Below are 6,118 nucleotides of genomic sequence, written 5' to 3'. Positions count from 1 at the left end.
GTTTGGCAAGAACACTATCTTTTGGAAAGGGTAGTGGGAAGGGAAGGTGAGAGAGACAGACTGCTGAGCTGACTCCTACATTTCACGCATGTAGTCCCATGGTCTCAGATATATGCGGAAGAGTGCAGAGGGTTCTCAAACACCTTGTACTACAGGAGAAAGACACCTGCAGCCACTGTATCAAAAGTCACTTTATAAGCTTAGAGAAAGTCTTGTAAATTTTCATAGGATGGACACTTTATTTCAGCCAGCCTTGGGGATATCTCATATGGTAGGGTTTTCTTTTGTTAGAGCTATGATGCTCTAATGTGTTTCCCAGGTGCTAGTGTGTGGGAAAGTCCCTACATTTTTATCCAGTAATGAAGAGTGTCATATGAAGTAGTAGGCATATTCCAAGACTGAAGCTTTACGGTTAAGACTGAACCTGTTTCAGGTTCAGCTGGAGAGCAGTTAATTTCAAATTAACAAACACTATCTAAAATTTTTAGATAACAATGTCTTTTAGCTACAAGATATTATTTCAGCACCTTTGAACTGAATGGAAGATATGTAGCCAAGAGCCTTTGATTAGTTAAAAAATTGCATGTTATTATCTTGAATTTTTGTATCACAATGTAGTTTTTAATGAAGACATGCAATGCACCTAAGAGATTACTTTGCAAATATCAGTACAGCATAAAAATGCAGGAACTTCAGCACAAGCACTTTAAATAATTTGTCGATGGTCACCTAACAAGTCAGGAAGATCCAGAACCGAAAATCAAATCTGCTTACAAACCTGTGTTTCTAAGGGAAAGGATTTTCTTCTGGTGTTCTTTCTTAGTAAAATAATATACTCATTAATTTTAAAGAAAAGATAAAAGCTCTAGGTCCCTTCACACTGTGGTACAAAAGAAAACATAAAATACATTCTAGAAAGGGAACATAACATTAGAAATAATGCTTCAGCCACAGGGCCTTCCTTGAGCTATAGCAAAATATTGAACAACATTAGATTAGTGTTCCTTCTAATCTTTTAATTTCCTTTTTATTTTTTTTCCCAGACTTTTTAAAATTCTAAATTCAAAGGGGTTGGGAACTTGGTCTCCTGAGTCTAACAAAGAGTTACAATCCCTTTAATAATACTATGCCTCTAGCCTTCTACTCAAAAACAATTTTAGTTTACATTTAAGTGTTCCTACCAATAAATCACATCCATCTGATTTTCTTACTTTTTATTCATTCACCCCCCAGAAAAAGAACATAAGCATATGCTGAACTTTGAAATAAATTCAATGTTTGATTGTTTGTTTTGTTGGTTTTTTGAGTCTTTTTTGTTTGCTTACTTTTGTTTCCAGTGAAACTGGTATCAGGGTGCTTTATTGGAATACAATCATATATGAACTGCTACGATGGAGAGAAGACAGTAGCCTTTATGAAAAAAAAAAAAAAAAATTGTCTTATGCGTAACTCTATTTGGAAAAAAAAGTTAATGAAAATTAAATGTAATGGAAAACCAGAAAAGATTGCATGGCTATGACCTATTCAGATGTATTTACCTCCCCTATGGTCTCATTCTTCTATAGGTTTTGGAAATATTCCTATACAGATCAATATTTTGTTTCTGAAGGCCAGATCTATGTTAACTTCAAGTCTGTGCTTGAGGCCCAATTTACATTTACCCACACTGGCTGGACAGAAATTAGGCTTAAGAGACAGATTTAGGGAAAACTTCCAGCCACAGAGCACAGAACATGGTATGATAATTTTATATAAAAGCAAACACAACTTATTTTTCAGTCTGGCTAAATGAACCACGCCTCGTCAACATGGTTCAGTCATTATGCACCTATTATGTCTTGCAACCATATTACGTGGCCAGCTTCAGACAGGAGGACCGCATAAAATTCCAAAGTTTATGCCTCAAGACACTATAGACCATACATATATGCAGGACATTATAGATTATGTTTGCACCTCCGACCTACAGGGAGCCTGATGCAGACACACAGATTGCGAGTCTCAGTGGAATTTTTGTCCTCACTTCTTGTCTAACTTCATTCAGACTTGTAACCCACATGCTAAGAGGCCTTGTTCCTGAATCTTATATTATTTTGGAGATGTGAACAGGATTTTTGTCTTAACTAACAACTGCTGACAAATCAACCTTTTTCCTAAAATCTGTGTTGACAAAGTTCTGAAGTGCTCTTACAAGTGTTGATGCTTTGCCTTTTTTGTATGATGTGAAGAGTCTAAACAACACAACATTTTAATCACAACATAAAGAATGAGAAGGTGGCAAAGTGGTATCTCTACAAAGAGATGGAACCTCTGAAATATCAGACAAAATTGTGGTAGCATTAATGCATGATTTGACTCTTAGAAAAACCTTTATCAAAGAGACTAGATCACTTTGCCTGATTCATATGGGTTTTTTTTCCATGGGGACTAGAATTTGAATTAAGAAAAAGATAGGTATTAATTGTATATCATTTCTCTATCAGTTTGGAAAGCCTGAGTCCTCATGCATACTAATCATGCTGAAAGTCAAATTTTCCCAGCTTATTTTCATAGAGAAAGATGCATATATGCCTCTTGGTCTCTAATGTTGCACTACTATATAAAAAAGCCAGGAAGCAAGCCTGTACTGCAAAAACATTAGCTCTCTCCTTGCTCCTGTTTTTGACCATTTCAGTTGTCCTCAAAATAAAATCTAAGCCTGATTCAAAGGACAAGATCACTCCTAACAGGAAATGTCACACAAAAGACTCAGAAGATATATATACAACATTTTGTGCCCTTGTTTCCCTGAAGGTCTTGTACGCATATAGCCAGTATTTTGTGGGTTTTTAATGCTGTTAACATGTGAAGTCATTGAAGCAGACGCTGTCATCTGCATCACAATTTTGGAGCTATGATAATGCATTTAAAAATACATTTATAACAAGGAAAGTAATCTCTGCACACGTATCATATAACTGCTGCTGTTGCTGAGAACACAATTGCACATCAACTGAGACCAGAATGTTGAAAGTAATGCCAAATGTGGATTAAACCCCACAGCTCTGCAAAGGCAACACTTCCTTTTTTCTTGAAAAGAAAAAAAAATATTAATATGTGTTCAGGTTTAATATGGTAGGTGTCAATTGACTGATTCTGCAAATGATAAGATAAACAGTTTTCCTAATTATTTTTTTTAACTACAAATATCATATCATCAGAATAAAAACAATTTTAAAAACAGAGAATAGAAAGGTAGAAACAGACTACCTGGGACAGGAACATCAAAAAAGAGAAGCAGTTTAAGTTGTGAGTTATGGAAATTTTTCTTATTCTCTCATCTAGTCTTGCAAATAATATGTTTGAGGTAAATATGAACAACCAGAGAATCATAACACAAGAACTGGAAAAAAAGTAGTTGTAGGAAAAAGGGAGAAAATGTTATTTCAATTAAACTGTTTTATAAAAACATGGAAGCAGCATTTAAAAAAAAAAAAAAAGGCACAAGATTTTTAATACAAAAATGCTGAACATTCTGAAGAGAAAACTGTAAATTTAAGTTTAGTTTCATCACAAGCCAACCTCAAGTTTTAAACGTCTGACCTAGTGGAGAAAATCAAGAGTAACTTGGAAAAGATAAACAGGTGAAAGAGAACTCTATCGAAGAACATCTTCGACATTACTAGATTGCAATAGTGGTTATTACAGTTTTAATGGAGAGCTGTGTTCCCTCTCTAAACTGAATTCCTTATAATGAATAAAAGAAGCAAAAGCAGCAGGCAGAAATCCTCCAGTCAAAGACCTAAATATACTACTGAAAATGTACTAATGAGAGAAAACAAGTAGGATTTTTGTATTTCATCTAATTAGTGCTTGTATAGTTACAGTGATGGTATAGATAGCAAATTTTGGGTGGCACAGTCTCTTTCGCTGATATTAGAAGGCATTTCAGACATTCATGATGATCTGAGTGATAAGGACTCTAAACATTAACAAAAACGTTGGCACTCTTGAGTTCCACATTCATTTTTTATCTGTGATTTCTGTATTAGATTTCATCAGTCTCTGTGTCAGAAGGTTTTTTTATTGTTTTTGAACCCTCTAACCACCAGATACATACATGTCTCCATGTATTTACATTATATTTTCATTAGATATGAAATTCAAACTCTGCGTTTTCTAATTTTAAAAAATTCCGAAGACCATGCGGTAAACGTATAGCTGACAGTTTTGCCTACTATTATTCAAGAAGAATACAATAATAGTTTTTTAATGACTATGTTATTTTTTTAAGTTGATGTATTAAAAAGAGATATTTTCTGTAGAAAATAACATATGTGGCTAAAAACTGCTTAAACTGACAAAAAATATAGGGAAGGACAGGAAATAATACACGACAGTTTATTCCTCAAATAGTTATAGAATTAGCCATTACATGGTAATTTTAGAGATGCCAATGAAGATATCTTTAGAATAATAGCTACTACTGCTTACAAGTATCAGATGTTATTTATTGGAAGCCAGGAGAGGAAAAAAACCAACACCCACCATCCACCCACCTCGGAAAAAAAATCTCTTTCTGCCCTCATTATTTGTCATGGTGTATGGGCAAAAAATGAAATGTTCCAAAATAGACAATTTTAATAGAAACCAGTGTTTGATATGAAAAGTGGACACTGACAAGACTTACATCAAATTAATTATTAGAAATTTGTAAATAAATTACTGGAAGTTGCTCACCTTCTCTGTAGATTAGTGATGTCACTACTTGGTGCTCATGTTTAGAATTTAGTGCTAATGCTTTATTGCCAACATTAACTTGGAAGCTAGTCCATGAAATCAACGCCTTTATAAATGACTGGAAAGACATTTCAATGAATGCCAAGTTGAAGCTAATTATTTTATTTCTTTGAAAACCCAGATAATTTTCCAGAATACTGTTAAACTTGGAATATGATACTTCTACAATCTAACAGATACAGGAAAGTGCATTCTAAATGTACAAAATTTTTTATATTATGCGCTATTTTAACATATTCTTGGGTCAAATTGTACTATAAATTGATGTAAGACTGATGAAGCTGTTTTTCTTGCCTAGCTGTGTCAGAAAAAAAAAGAAAAAAAAAGGATTTTACAGAATATTTTTAGTTCAGGATCCAATTTAAAATAAGCTTATTCTGTTCCATATAAAGCAGTAAAATATTATTTAGCCTCTTTTACAGATAGGAAAATCAATCAATATCATCTCAAAGTCACTAGTACTCCTCTAGAGGTTTGAAAGTTGACTTGGATGAGATTTTATTGTAAGACTGGCATTTAAATACAGTAGAATATAGAACATAAACAAAAAGTAAAATCCTGGAACAACTAATCCTGGAAACCATTTCCAGGCACACGAAGGACAAGAAGGTGACTGAGAGTAGTCAGCAAGGATTCACAAAAGGGAAGCCAGGCTTGACCAACCAGGTAGCTTTATATGAAAAAAACAACTGGCCTGGAGGGTGAGGGGAGAGCAGTGGGTATTTCGTACTTTGTTTCAGGAAGGCTTTTGACTCTGTCTCCTGGAAAATCCTCATAGGGAAGCTAATGAAGTATGGGATGAATGAGGAGACAGTGAGGTGGATTGAAAACTGGCTGAGGCAGTGTCTGGGCCCAGGGAGTCATGATCAGTGGCACAAAGTCTAGTTGGAGGCCAGTAACTAGGTGTGTATCCCAGGTGTCAACACTGGGGCCAGTCCTCTTCAACATCTTCTTTAATGATTTGGATGATGGGACACAGTGTACCCTCGGCAAGTTTATGGACAACACAAAACTGGGAGGGGTGGCTGATATGCCAAAAGGTTCTGCTGCCATCCAGAGGGACCTCAACAGGCTGGAGAAACGGCTGACAGCAATCTCATGCAGTTCAGCACAAGGAAGTACAGAGCCCTGCACCTGGGGAGGAACAACCTCCCCAGTACATGCTGGGAAGTGATGCTGGCAGCACCAGTATATGCTGGGACTGACAACAGGAAAGCAACTTTGCAGAAAAGGACCTGGGGTTCCTGGCAGGCACCAAGTTGAAGATGAGGCAGTAATGTGCCCTGGTGGCAAAAAATCCTAATAATATCCTGGGCTGCATTAGGCAAACTATTGCCAG

The sequence above is a fragment of the Strix aluco genome, chromosome 1 (genome assembly GCF_031877795.1).
Source record: "Strix aluco isolate bStrAlu1 chromosome 1, bStrAlu1.hap1, whole genome shotgun sequence".
Lineage (NCBI taxonomy): Eukaryota > Metazoa > Chordata > Aves > Strigiformes > Strigidae > Strix > Strix aluco.
The sequence above is the reverse complement of the archived record's forward strand: the minus strand, read 5'-3'. Positions refer to the sequence as shown.